This window comes from Dendrobates tinctorius, unplaced genomic scaffold, assembly GCF_039654945.1.
Source record: "Dendrobates tinctorius isolate UK_male_01 unplaced genomic scaffold, ASM3965494v1 ptg000062l, whole genome shotgun sequence".
NCBI lineage: Eukaryota > Metazoa > Chordata > Amphibia > Anura > Dendrobatidae > Dendrobates > Dendrobates tinctorius.
The window spans coordinates 21,075,597-21,091,174 of NW_027361730.1; the positions used below are offsets into that span (position 1 = coordinate 21,075,597).

At 43.1% G+C, this 15,578-nt stretch overlaps 1 protein-coding gene across 1 annotated transcript in view; it reads right to left on the bottom strand.

Moving 5' to 3' along the window:
* The window catches only part of SLC28A2 (solute carrier family 28 member 2), a 143,712-nt gene extending 142,485 nt beyond the window's left edge, over window positions 1–1,227 (bottom strand). Inside the window, exon 1 of the mRNA XM_073579367.1 lies at window positions 1,039–1,227. The gene's annotated coding sequence lies outside the window, so the exon portion shown is untranslated. The remainder of the gene's footprint in view (window positions 1–1,038) is intronic.
* Window positions 1,228–15,578: the final 14,351 nt, after the last annotated feature.

The window sequence follows — 15,578 nt, forward strand, 5'->3', positions numbered from 1 at the left end:
TAACAGTGTTCTCTGTATCAGTGTGAATAAAGAGATAGCTGTCTGTCACTGACTAGAACTGCCCATTTGGCGCTTAAACCCCAGACTGAGTCGGGATTTCAATGAATAAGGTACAAATTATACTGAATATTTTCTTACAAACAATGCATCAGTTTGTTCAGCTCTTCCTGTTCTATAAATGCTTTAAATACATTCCACAGCATCTCCAGGATAGTAGATCTTTCTGCAAATAACCATCAGTGTTTGGACTGTGCTTGGTCCTAAAACTTACATACTAAGTACATCACACCCTACAATAGGAACCTCAAAGACACATTTTATAGTCACGTGCATAGCTAATTTGCTGCAAAATCAAAATAAAACATTATGCATCACGTAAATTTTCATGTCACAATGTTGATACAGGAAAGATGTATATCTTTGTACCGGGTTAGCCAGTGGATAGAAGAATATTTAGAACTGAGAGTCCTCAGTGGTTGATACCTTTTGATATCTTTTAATAGCCATTAAAAAGTATCAACCACTGAGGACTCTCAATTCTAAATATTCTCATGTCACAATGTATAACTGCAGACAAAACATACAATGTTGATTTCCAGAATCTCTGGGAACTGTACAAGAACATCACAATAACAACTAACTACATTTTCTTGTTTGTCTTCAACCAATTAGGGCAAGTACTTGCAAATGTAGTTTTGCCATCTCTTCTGGCAAAAATGTACCCCATTATGGTATAGCAATAATATCTAGTATTTTGGCATTTGGTAAGGTAGCACCATGGAGTGCCTAAAAGAAAACGTTTGCTCTTTGAGAGGTTCAGCTTAGTGATCTAGGATCTGTTGAGTTCTCACATTTTAAAATGGTTTAATAAATAAGTAAAACATGTTATTGGTTGACCCCAATTCTAAAAATGCAATTGTATTAAAATGTCAATGTTAGCCATTTATAGGTTCTGTACTTATGAAGAGCATTGCTACCATGGCCAAATAGGTGAATTCTTGAGGTTTTAAAGATTTATTAGCAAAAATGTTTACTTACACGTTTTCCTTTCGTCCTTTGGGAGCTCTGGGCTTTGTGTCTTTTCAGTTACTTATTTCCTTAGCCTTATGTTGAAGAAAGAAGAACACATATCAAATAGCACCAAAGTCCAAAGCTGTGTCAGCGATCGGGAAGAACCCGTAGTGATTCCCACTTCCCTGTATTGGGTCACTTTGTTTAATAAAGTAATCTATTGTCACTAAGCCGTCATTCCAACTACAAGGCAAAACATTCTATATATGACCATTATCTGTCAATGAATGTCATATATTATCTAGACAGTTTTAATTACTTAGTTTTTATCTATAAATACTGATGATTAAAATTGCTTATCAACAACTCTCACAGCAGCAATTTCTTCTGACTCTTCTACGCACCCAATGCCTCAGATAACAGCCTCTTCTGCATGTACTCTACTCTTTCTTCTGAATTGTAAAACCACACCCCAGTTGATCATTGATCTTATTTTCAAATTTTTGTCCATAAATATCCAGATAAAGCTTGCTTAATAATTTGCTTTTTCCACAGATGTACTATAACCATTAACAATCCAATGGCACTGTATATTGGTACCTAAATTGATCACATCTACTGTAGAATTGACGTCATCAGTATGCTTCAGTGGTTATTAAAATATATTCAACTTTAAAATATCTCATATTAAAGAAATATTCCCATCTCCAACATTTATTGTATACCCTATGGACATGATTCAACAGAAAAAAAGGACCAGCACATCTAAACTAGTGTGAACAGGCGACAACCAAAAACACTATGGATGTCATACATTTATGATAGATGCCAATCCAGGAGGTGGGACTAGGAAGCCATATCTATCATTTATATATGAGCATAACTTGTGGATATGCAATACATGTATGAAAAATCCTGTACCTGTATAATAGTAGGTAGTGGTTGTTCACAGGTGCTCTGCTGCCCATATAAGTAACTGGGGTAATTTGCTTTCTCTTTTATCCTCCATTGTACCAGACCGGCAAGTCTTCTCTATCATTAACCATGTTTTCAGAGTTTACATAAACTTTGCTCAAACTTCATATCCTATGACCTCATTAAAAGCAACAATCATCTGTTACTTTCTATGCTTGACAGTTACACATGACCTATTTTGTATTTATATATATACAATATATATATATATATATATATATATATATATATATATATATATATATTTTAATACCTTATATGGTTTTCATCTTGGCAGGATGTGTAATCTAGTAGTATGTGAATGCCCAGTAGGCTTTAAGCCAGCATAAAGCCCTAAACATACTATCGATATAAAAAGATAAAAAGTCTTCATACCCCTGTTAAAATGCCAGTTTTTTCTCGTGTAAAAAAACTATGCTAAGAAGAGTCAGCTCAGATTTTTCAACTTTGATGTAACCCATAATTTTTTTTCAGGGGAAAAATAAAAATAACAAAACAAAATAATATTGTGGCATAAGTGTGAACACCCTCTTATAGTTGGAGATGTGGTTGTGTTCAGAAATAGCTAATCTCATTTAAACTCATGTTAAATAGTAGCCGGTACACAGTCGCCTTCATTTTCAGTGATTCTGTTTATTCCCATATGAAGTTTAGCTGTTCTAGTAGGATTTTCCTGACGTTTTTCATTTGCATTTTACAGCAAACGCCATAGTCTATAAACAGCTTATAACACAACAAAGGGATCTTATTTTTGAAAGTTATCAGTCAGGAGACAGGTACAACAAAATTACAAAGCATTTGATATACTATGGAACACTTGAAGACTTGATCTACATTTATTCTTGGGCATGCGCAGTTACCGCTGCCCGTCCTCTCTCATGATTTCCTGGCCTTCCTATCGCGCCTGCGTGGACGCGAGGCTAGAGATCCTGCCCCGCAGTCGCTTATGGTTTATTCACACTGTGGGGCTGGGAATCTCGGGCAGGGAGTTCTGTGCAGGACAGGTCTGTGTGAAGACTGAACATAGGCCAGATTAGACAACGAAAGAAACCGAAAATATGTCCAATAGTTAAAGTTTATTAGATAAATATCAAATAAAAAATATACAATAATAAGGGGAGGCCAATGCCATGGATAAGGCACAACCAGGGGACAATAGTAACCACAAATGCTGTATGTTAGGATGATATAGCACAATGCAAAATATAACAAAATAGAAAATACAAGTGCCAATATAATATTTATGTGCAAACAGCAAAATAGGATATCATATAAAGTGCAAATACATCTGTGCAGCAGGCGATAAATATATGGCCGCAAATAAAGTGCAAATGCAAAACAATGGTGAAGTGAATTAAAACAATAAAGGTAAATATGTCTAAAAGAAATGCTAGAGGCAAGAAAAAAGTGTCTAAAAGTGTTTAACAGTGCAGGCACGGTGCTATACCTCTATTGCTGCTGTAGTCCCCGGGATGTGCCAGCCCCGACGCGCGTTTCAGGGTACCTTCGTCAGGTGAATATACAAAGTACTGCTGCTTTCTGTGTGAGTGGGATAGTTGTGCAAGAGAATATCACTACAATAAAAGAGACTGACCTCTCCGATAATCACTTCAGCCAGGGAGTATAAATGTCCTGCATCCAGCACTTGATGACCCACCTAAGATTTTGTTACCACCATTGCATATTAAGTTGGGCTTAATGAAGAATTTCGTAAATGCAATGGATAAAAAGCAAAAGCATTCAAGTATCCCATTGATAAATTTCCAACGTGGAGTGAAACAGAGATAAAAGAAGTAGTCTTTATAATACCTCAGATTCGTAAGCTTCTTCAAGATGACGAGTTTCTCTGTTGCAGGGCAAAGAAAAGGCTGCATGGGTAGCATTTGCATTAGTGGCAAGTAAGTTTTAGGGACACTCAAGAGCAGATAACTGAAGAATTGGTGGAAAATCTCCTCAAAACATATAAGGATCGTGGCTGTAAAATATCCTTACAGATTCATTGCTTACATTCGCATCTAGACTTTTTTCCACCAAACTGCAGAGCAGTGACGGATGAGCAGGGTAAGAGATTTCACCAATATATTGCGGCTATAGAGAAAATACATGTATATCAAGGAAAATGGAATCCATCAACACTTGCAGATTACTGTTAGACAATTGTGTAAGAGATGATCTGATGCATGAGTACAAACAAAAAAGAGTTGTCACTGAATGAGGACCAAATTTTGCAGTGCAATTTCTGTAACTGTTTACAATTCGCAATAGTGTTTAGACATTTTTTATTTATTTCAATTGTTGCTACGTTTCCTCAAAATAAATATCAGAAAATTGGCATAACAAAATATTCTGCATATTTATATTTGCTAAAATAATAATGTTTCAAAGTACTAAAACTTTTATGCATTAATTATATTTAGCAGTACAATCTCTTTGAGTGCCAACTTAAAATTTTCGTTGTCAGATTTGAATTTTGGAGGTCAAAATCTGAAAATATGTAGAACAGTGTTATATGAAAGGTGAAAAACAACCATGTTTGCATGCACATTCCTCCACAGTGCTACACATACAGCCGTGCCTGACGATCGGTCGGTCACAAAACCACAAGACAGACAAGGGGACATGGGGGAAAAAATTACAACGGTGGGCCCTATAATAGGGAACGGGGAAGTGGACACCTCCTGCACTCCCTTAGGAAGAGCCCTGAACTCTCCTTACATTCTGTCAGAGACACCGCACTACACTTGCTCATAGAGCCAGTGCGCGTGTCCTGAGTACAGAAGCAGTGCTAAACGAGGTACAGGAGGAATAAACAGACGGGAGGTCAGACAAAGCCAAAGGTCATACACAGGATCACAGTACAGTACCAGGGATGAGACAGAGCGGATAATCAGGGCCAAGCAGAGATCAAAACCAAACAGACATAGGAGGTACCAGGCAGAATCCAAAGCGATATCCAGAGAACAGACCGAGTCATACACAGAGAATCAAGTAACCAGAACACATCACAAACACACTCAGGGGTCACCACACAAATGCCAAGGGCAAGAGTATAACTGACAGGGATGGGAGCGTCCTGAGGCTATAAGAAGCCTCCCCCAGAACCAGGGAGAGGCCACAATCATAGCCCCAGGTGTGCAGGTAAGCCTGCATCGGGATCACAACCTTTAACCTCAGAAATGCCTGTCATCAGCACTGGTTCCAAACATTAACCCCACGTGTGCGAGTCAAACCCGCACTGAGATCATGACAGTACCCCCCTCTCAACGGGGGGCCTCTGGACCCCCAGGCTTGCCCGGGTACTTAGCATGGAAAGCCCGTACCAGGCGATCAGCATGCATCAACCGGGCCGGTACCCAGGACCTGTCCTCCGGTCCATACCCCTTCCAATGAACCAGGTACTGTACCGACCGCCGTACCAACCTGGAATCTACGATATGACCAACCTCGTACTCCACCTGCCCCTCGACCAAAACAGGAGAAGCAGCAGACTCGGAGTCTCCCCGGACTGCTTCAAAAGGTTTCAGTAGAGATTTGTGGAAGACGTTAGGGATCTTGAAAGAGGGTGGAAGGCACAGCCTATACGCCACTGGATTGATTTTTTCCACAATCTTGTACGGGCCAATGAATTTGGGTCCAAACTTGGCTGATGGAATCTTTAACTTAATGTTTCGCGTGGAGAGCCAAACTTTCTCTTCCACCCGAAACATGGGACCAGGTGTTCGTTTCCTGTCCGCGAAATACTTATACCTGCCTTGAGACCTGGATATACGCCGCTGGACTTCTGCCCATGTATTTTTTAACCGCTGAACAGAGTCCTCAGCCCCGGGGCACCCCGAATCCAGACAAGAAAACTCACCGAAATGAGGACTGAACCCATAGTTAATCAAGAAAGGGGACCTACCAGTGGATTGACTCACCCGACTATTGAAGGCAAATTCAGCTAACGGCAGTGCATCGCACCAGTCACTCTGTCTAGCAGAGGTTAGACACCTGAGGATCTGTTCCAGGGACTGGTTAGTGCGCTCCGTCTGCCCATTGCTCTCAGGATGGTATGCAGACGAAAAGGACAGAGACATACCTAATTTTTTGCAGAAAGAACGCCAAAACTTAGCCACAAACTGCACAACACGATCAGACACCACATTCAGGGGTACCCCATGCAACCGGATCACATGCTGCACAAACAACCTGGACAACGTCTCAGCTGACGGTAGTGCGGACAGGGGTACGAAATGAGCCTGCTTAGAAAACCTGTCCACCACTACCCATACCACTGTATTACCCTTAGATGGAGGGAGATTGGTAACAAAATCCATGGATAAGTGAGTCCATGGCCTTTCGGGCACTGCCAAGGGTATCAGCTCCCCTGCCGGCCGGCTATGAGAGCTTTTAGAACGAGCGCAGACCCCACAACCAGCAATGAATTTTTTTATGTCCGAACCAAGGGTAGGCCACAAAAAGATCCTAGCCACCGCCAGACGTGTAGCTGAAATACCAGGGTGAGCACTCAGTTTGGATTCATGGAACTCCTGCAAGAGTTTCAGGCGAAGTTGCTCTGGGACAAACAACTTCCCCTCCGGCTTGGCTGCCGAGGCCTGCGACTGGGCCCCCTGAATCTCCCGTTCCAATTCAGATGAGACCTCTGCTATCACAACCCCAGTTTGAAGAATGGAGGACGGTGGCTCATGGGGCGACACCTGTTGAAAACTGCGGGATAAGGCGTCAGCCTTGACATTCTTAGACCCTGGACGAAATGTAATTGTAAACTGAAAATGGGAAAAAAAAAGTGACCAAGGGCGTTAGTCTTTTAGCAGACTCAATGTACGACAAATTTTTGTGATCCGTGATCACCGTAACCGGGTGACTGGCCCCCTCCAAAAAGTGCCTCCATTCTTCAAACGCCAATTTGACCGCAAGAAGCTCTCTATTGCCTATGTCGTAATTTCTTTCCGCAGCAGAGAACTTCTTGGAAAAGAAAGCACATGGCCTGAGGTTGGTTAGAGTGGCAGGCCCTTGGGACAACACCGCCCCCACCCCCACCTCAGAGGCATCCACTTTCACGACAAATGGTTTGTACGGATCTGGCTGCACTAACACAGGAGCAGACATAAAACATTTTTTCAGCGTCGCAAAGGCCTCTTTTGCGAGCGAGGACCAATTTCTCACATCCGCACCTTTGCATGTTAGATCCGTGAGAGGTTTGACCACTTGCGAAAACCCCCGGATAAATTTGCGGTAATAATTGGCGAACCCCAAGAAGCGCTGAAGACCCTTAAGATCTCGGGGTTGCACCCAATCCGCAATGGCCTGCACCTTCTTGGGGTCCATGCGAAATCCCTCACCGGATACAATTAACCCCAAAAAGGACAACTCTTGTACACAGAATACACATTTTTCCAATTTGGCATACAAATGATTTTCTCTCAGCCTTTGGAGCACAGTTCGTACATGTTCCAAATGAGAATACTTGTCGGGGGAATATATCAAAATATCATCTAAGTAGATAACGACAAAACGACCAATGAGATCCGAGAATACCACGTTGATGAAATTCTGAAATATGGCAGGGGCGTTGGTAAGACCAAACGGCATGACTAAATTTTCAAACAGTCCCTCGGTCGTGAGGAACGCGGTTTTCCATTCATCCCCCTCTCGGACCCTTATCAAATTATATGCCCCCCGAAGGTCCAGTTTAGAAAACCACTTTGCCCCTGATAGTTGGTTACATAAATCGGGAATCAACGGAAGGGGGTACGTATTCCGTACAGTAATTTGATTAAGCTCCCAGAAGTCGAGACAGGGACGTAACCCGCCATCTTTTTTCTTTACAAAAAAGAAACCTGCCGCCACAGGTGAGACTGAAGGACGTATGTGTCCTTTGCGCAGACTTTCAGTAATGTACTCCTTCATAGCCAAGCGCTCAGGACCGGACAAATTAAACAGACAGGCTTTGGGTAATTTAGCCCCCGGGACCAGCTCAATAGCGCAGTCAAAGGGTCTATGTGGCGGTAACGTCTCGGCCTTGCTTTCGGAGAATACATCTTCGAAGTCCTTCAGGCATTCCGGAATACCTTCCAGCTCGACAGATGATACAGACACAGATTTAACAGGTTCAACCAGCAGTGCGGCTTTATCATATAACTCAAAATCATTAAACCCCCATTGTATAATCTCCCCCGTTTTCCAGTTAATAACTGGGTTATGGTGTTGTAACCAGGGCATGCCCAACACCAACCCTGCAGGTAGATTGTCCAGCACAAAACAACTTATGTTTTCCACATGAGTAGCGCACACTCTGAGCGAAAACACATCAGACATAAAGCGAATTCCCTCCTTAGTGAGGGGAGATGAGTCAATGGCCATCACCTTGATCGGAACCTTGAGCCTAACTGTCCCTATCTTGCAGTGTGTGACCAATTGGGAGTCAATAAGATTAATAGATGATCCGCAGTCCACAAAGGCTGTAGAGGAAAAAGAACTACCATCCACAAACAGTTCCACAGGCAGTACTACTTTAGAAAATGAGGAAAATGGTACCTGAGGGTCTGAGCAGCCTCCCCGTTGACTACCCAGACCTAGTCGTTTCCCGCCGACCGGGTTTGAAGACGGGCAATTCGGGCACTCCCTTTTCCAATGTCCCGTTTTACCGCAGTAAAAGCATAACTGCTTGTCCTTCCGGCGTTTCCTCTCCGTATCCTTCAGGGAGAGGGCGCCTACATCCATGGGCTCAGGGGCAGTCTCTTTTCCACTGGGGAATAATGGAGTATCCACCTGCATCACCCCTCTGGCCCGCAGCCTGCGGTCCATCCGGACGGCCTGGGTCATGGCGTCCTCGAGAGAGTTAGGTGGGGGATGTAACGCCAAGGCATCCTGCAGCCGCTCGGACAAGCCTCTGCGAAAGAGTCCTCGGAGTGCGGCGTCGCTCCAAGAGACCTCTGCCGCCCAGCGGCGGAACTCAGAACAAAACCACTCAGCTGTGTGTTTCCCCTGACAGACACTCATCACCATGTCCTCTGCCATATCGCACTCGGTCAGGTTCATCATAAATGTGCCCGAGGGCCTCAAAGAATGCGTTCACTGACATACGTTCAGGAGCAGAGGAAGACAGAGAGAAAGCCCATGCTTGCGGAGCCCCCCGAAGTAGGGAAATAATGACCCCCACCCTCTGGAACTCATCCCCGGAGGAGCGGGGCCTTAGAGAAAAAAAAAAGCTTGCATCCTTCTCTGAAAGACCTGAACTCCTTTTTATCCCCTGAGAAAAGGTCTGGTAATTTGACCGGAGATTCGGGGGACGCTAATGACACATCCCTACCCCCAGAACCAGAAGCCCCTGCATCGACAGCCCCCTGCACAGTAACCACCAACTGTTGCTGGGTATGGGCCATCGTGCGTTGTTCCACATTGAGCTTATGGAACATTTGGGTCAGGTGCTTGACCTGATCAGCCAAGGCTTGTATGGGATCCATGAGGATAACACACACTTTTTTTTTTTTTCTTTTCTTCAGAAAAAAAAACAAACAAAAAAACTGAAAGGGTCAGTTATAATGTCAGAGACACCGCACTACACTTGCTCATAGAGCCAGTGCGCGTGTCCTGAGTACAGAAGCAGTGCTAAACGAGGTACAGGAGGGATAAACAGACGGGAGGTCAGACAAAGCCAAAGGTCATACACAGGATCACAGTACAGTACCAGGGATGAGACAGAGCGGATAATCAGGGCCAAGCAGAGATCAAAACCAAACAGACATAGGAGGTACCAGGCAGAATCCAAAGCGATATCCAGAGAACAGACCGAGTCATACACAGAGAATCAAGTAACCAGAACACATCACAAACACACTCAGGGGTCACCACACAATGCCAAGGGCAAGAGTATAACTGACAGGGATGGGAGCGTCCTGAGGCTATAAGAAGCCTCCCCCAGAACCAGGGAGAGGCCACAATCATAGCCCCAGGTGTGCAGGTAAGCCTGCATCGGGATCACAACCTTTAACCCCAGAAATGACAGTCATCAGCACTGGTTCCAAACATTAACCCCACGTGTGCGAGTCAAACCCGCACTGAGATCTTGACACATTCCCTATACAGGTTCTTTCAACGTGTTGCCAACCAGGACACCTCAGTCCCTCACTTACCCTGCACCTATCCCTTACTAGGGAACTGGCAAGTGTGGACACTGGTCCTCACCGCTGTACTAGTAAACACGAGGAAAAATAATGGACAGGGAAAAACAAATAACTTAGGCAGCAGAGTATGTCACCCGAACTCAGCTTTCAGCAGAAACACCACTGCACCAGGTAGGCTGCAAAAAGCACTGCTCCAGATAGCTCCTCTCTTTTCAAAGGTTGGTTAGTGAATGACCGGTACTACCAACAGGGAGCAGCAGCAGCTGATGACCTTTGAGGCTGTGTGCACACGCTGCGGTTTCTGCTGCGGATCCGCAGCGGATTTGGCCCTGCGGATCCGCAGCAGTTTCTGCTGCGGTGTACAGTACCATTATTCCCTATGGGAAATGGAAACCACAGTGCAGATGCTGCGGAATTTTCCGCGCGGATTTTGCTGCGGTTTCTAATCCGCAGAAAGAATTGCATGTCAACTCTTTCTGCGGATTCCGCAGTGGTTTACCATCTCCTCCATTGTGGAGATGATAAATCGCAGGGCAAAACCGCAGGCTAATCCGCAGATAAACCGCACGTCTTTTGATCTACGGATTTACCTGCAGATTTTGCAAAATTCGCGCAGATCAATCCGCAGCAGAATCCGCAGCATGTGCACACAGCCTTATAGGAAGGAGGGGGGAGGTCACCACCAGATCTGAAAATGGATCGTGACAGTGGTGGAATGGGCAATGATGGGGGTGGTGGGGGAGGAGAAAATGATGGAGGTGGTGGAATGGGCAATGATGGGTTGGCAGAGGAGAAAGTAATGGTAGTGGTGGGGGAGAAGGCAATGATGGAGTAGGTGAAAAGGGCAATGATGGGGTGGAAGAGAGGAAAATAATGAGATGTGGAGGAGGAGGACAATGAGGGGTGTGGGGGATTGGGATGGGAGAAATGGGGACTTATAATGGACTTAGGACAGGGGTAGGTGGAGGAAGACATTATTATCGCTTATTATTTCTAACACTGTCCCTTAGTATATAGTGTACTCACTTACTATGTCTAACACAGTCCCTTAGTATATAGTGTACGTACTTATTATGTATAACACAGTCCTTTAGTATATAGTGTACTCACTAATTCTGTATAACACCATCCTTAGTTACATAGTTTCCTCTTTTATTATGTATAACACCGTCCCTTATTACGTACCATCCTCTCTAGTTATATATGTTGCCATCCCTTATTATATAGCTTCCTCTGCTGTTATGTACAGTGCTGTCTCTTACATAGTGTATTCTTGTTAATTTTGTTATTCACAGTGCCCTTTTTTATTACATAGTCCCCTCTCTTTTGAGATATAAAATGACTTCTGTTGGAGGAGCCAGTGACCAGATGACCAGTCCAATAGCTCCTCCATTTGAAAGGAAGCTTTCCCATGCTCCATCATCCATCATTGCATTATACAGCTAACAAGACTGGACGGTATGTAATAAAAAACAGGGCTCTATATAATCCGATATGTAAGGGATGGTGCTGTACATAACAAGAAAGGGCACTGTATAATAAGGGACTATGGGATGGAGGATAATTATAATTTGCTATAACTAACCACAGTTAGTTACTATGCCCGGGCAGTGCCGGGCTCTTCAGCTAGTACATAATAAAGTAGACTATGTAATATATATACACATGTATGTGTGGCTATATACAGTATATATTTATGTAGCTTTGTCGCCTTAAAAGGAGGGGAGCCCAGACACATTTCTTGCACAGGGGCCCCAAGCTGTCAGTGTACACCCCTGGTGGGTGGTGTTATAAAGAGCTCAGCATTCAGAGAACTTGTCTGCTGCAGATAAAACAGTGACTTTATCAAAACACTAGTAGCAAACACACGGTGACAGATTCTCTTTAAGCCCTGTTCTTTCTATAAGAAATTGATCCCGAGTAATACAACCTAAAAATGCAAATTTTTGCCGCTAAATACTACATTTTGTGCTGCCCTCCCATCTTGCTCCCCCATTTTTTGTAAGTTTTAAACTAAGTGTTAGCATCTTCAAGGGTGTATACTGTGAAATACCTGACATACATTGGAAATGTGAGCAGTGATATATTACAGAACAGGTCACAAAACTATGCAAGAAACATCTTATAGAGATATGTGTGCCCTTGTAATGTAGTGTTTGCATAGTGATAAAGCAATGCAGTCATGAACTTTTCACCTATTATTACAGTGCTATCATTCCAAGGCTATATGAAATCAGCTGTTTCTTAGCTTCTGCTTATCAATATACATATTCTAACCTATCAGGAGTTCAAACTTCATTTTTCCACCTGCTGTAAAAGAGCACTTAAGTTGTCAATCAGGAGTCTGCAGGTTTATGCCCGTGCCTGTCTTGTATATAATACTCCTGATCATTTTGCGCAGAAGCTTCTTTTACACTCATAATAAACAAATACAACTTCACCACACAGTAATGTTTTCTTTACATAATAATGAGTAAGATAAGATTTTTACTACTATATTATACTGAAACACATTGAATCCTATAAAGTAGGCCATAAAGTATAGATTATATAGGGACACCAATTAAAGAATTAAAGATATACAGACCGAGGAAAGTATAAAACTACAAATCATAAAACAAAGCCATAAAATGACATACCACAACATATAAACATGTAAGAAGGCAAAAGACCACAGATGAGGCAAATTGATGAAAGAAAACAGACAAAATGTATAAGGCCGGGGTCACACTTGCGTGTGCAATGCGAGAAGCTTGCACAAGTCTTTCGCATGAATACCCGGAACTGCCACCGGCACTCGGGACCGTATTTCTATACAGCTGAACGCTCCGGTCTGAACCGCCGGAGGCAGTGCAGGGTATTGATGCGAAAGACTCGTGCAAGTTTCTCGCATGGCAATCGCAAATGTGACCACGGCCTAAAAGTGAACTACATAATTATCATGTGATCTGGACAATAAAATTTGTCATTAAAAACATAGAAGGGGAAGAGCAGTATACAGAGGCAAACGAAATATCACCTTTTTAACATATATCTCAGGTGTAACATTTAGATAGCAAATCATTACACAGTAAACATGGCTGTATATAAAATTAGACATAGTTAATTTATCTGCAGTGTATATCTATATATAACATATCTATATATCATAAGGCATAAATGAGAAGTCTGGTAACAGAAAAATGTTTTATAGTATACCACTCACTTATACCCTAAAGAATACAAGCGGATGTAAGAGATCCCATAATAGAGGGTAAGCTTTATAGAAGTAGATATACACTGCTGAAAAAAATAAAGAGAACACTAAGATACCACATCGTAGCTATTACTGACTGAAATATCACAGCTGCAAATCTTTATTCATTACATAGTGGCATGCGTTGAAAACAAGAAAACATAAGAATGATCAATGTAAATCAAAATGAATATCCCATGGAGGTCTGGATTTGGAAGGATACTCAAAATCAAAGTGGAAAATCAAATTACAGGCTGATCCAACTTCAGTGGAAATGCCTCAACACAAGGAAATGATGCTCAGTAGTGTGTGTGGCCTCCATGTGCCTGTTTGACCTCCCTACGACACCTGGGCATGCTCCTGATGAGTCGACGGATGTTGTCATGAGGGATAAACTCCCAGACCTGGACAAAAGCATCCGCCAACTCCTGGACAGTCTGTGGTTCAATGTGACGTTGGTGGATGGAGCAAGACATGATGTCCCAGATGTGCTCAATTGGATTCAGGTCTGGGGAACGAGCAGGCCAGTCCATAGCTTCAATGCCTTCATCTTGCAGGAACTGGTGACAAACTCCAGCCACATGAGGTCTGGCATTGTCCTGCATTAGGAGGAACCCAGGGCCAACCGAACCAGCATATGGTCTTACAAGGGGTCTGAGGATCTCATCTCAGTACCTAATGGCAATCATGCTACCTCTAGGAAGCACATGGAGGGTTGTGCGGCCCTCCAAAGAAATGCCACCCCACACCATTACTGACCCACTGCCAAAACTGTCATGCTGAAGGATGTTGCAGGCAGCAGATCGCTCTCCACGGCATCTCCAGACTCTGTCATGTCTGTCACATGTGCTCAGTGTGAACCTGCTTTCATCTGTGAAGAGCACAAGGCGTCAATGTCAAATCTGCCAAATACTGTGTTATCTAGCAAATGCCAATTGTCCTGCACGGTGTTGGGCTGTGAGCACAACCCCCTTCTGTGGATGTTGGGCACTTAGACCATCCTCATGGAGTCTGTTTCTAACCGTTTGTGCAGAAACATGCACATTTGTGGCCTGCTGGAGGTCATTTTGCAGGGTTCTGGCAGTGCTCCTCCTGTTCCTCCTTCCACAAAGGCGGAGATAGCAGACCTGCTGCTGGGTTGTTGCCCTCCTACGGCCCCCTCCACATCTCCTGGTGTACTGGCCTGTCTCCTTGTAGTGCCTTCAGCCTCTGGACACTATGCTGACAGACACAGCAAACCTTCTTGCCACAGCTCACATTGATGTGCTATTCTGGATGAGCTGCACTACCTGAGCCACTTATGTGGGTTGTAGAGTCCGTCTCATGCTACCACGAGTGTGAAAACACAACCAACATTCAAAAGTGACCAAAACATTAGCCAGAAAGCATTGGTACTGAGATGTGGTCTGTGGTCCCCACCTGCAGAACCACTCCTTTATTGAGGGTGTCTTGATAATTGCCAATAATATCCATCTGTTGTCTATTCCATTTGCACAACAGCATGTGAAATTGATTGTCAATCAGTGTTGCTTCCTAAGTGGACAGTTTGATTCCACAAAAGTTTGATTTACTTGGAGTTATATTCTGCTGTTTAAGTGTTCCCTTTATTTTTTGAGCAGTGTATATACACCTGCATTATGCCTAGTAAATAAAGTAGTTACATATTCATTATCTTATCAGATAAGAAAGTCCGGGCGTCCACCACACCCGACGCACGTTTCGCACATACTGTAAATAGGTAGAAGTAGTAGGTTTGCATATACAATATGAGTAAAAAGTATGGGCACACCTGTTCATGCAATTATTTTCCTTATTCTTATTGGAATGAGGACATTGTAAATTCAGACTGAAGGTAGCATAACCATGAAGGAACACTTATGGAACCCAGGAGTAAAGAGACACATGTAAAACAAACCAATATATACATAAAAGCTTTAGGGATATGCACACTACTGAAAAAAATGACACAAAGATGTTCCAGGAAAAAAACAGGGTTTTCTGAAGTATCAGATTTACGTGAGTTTAAAAAATACCATAAGGCTGTGTACCCGCGATGAGATTTTGGTTCGTTTTTGACGCTAAGCATTTTTGCTGCATGAAAAATGCAGCGTCTTATAGTTTCTGCAAAGTGGATGGGATTTATAGAAATCTCAGGCCCACTGTGCTTTTTTTCTTAATCATCGTAAACTGACCTGCGGTGCGTATTTTAAATCTGCAACATGTCAATTTCT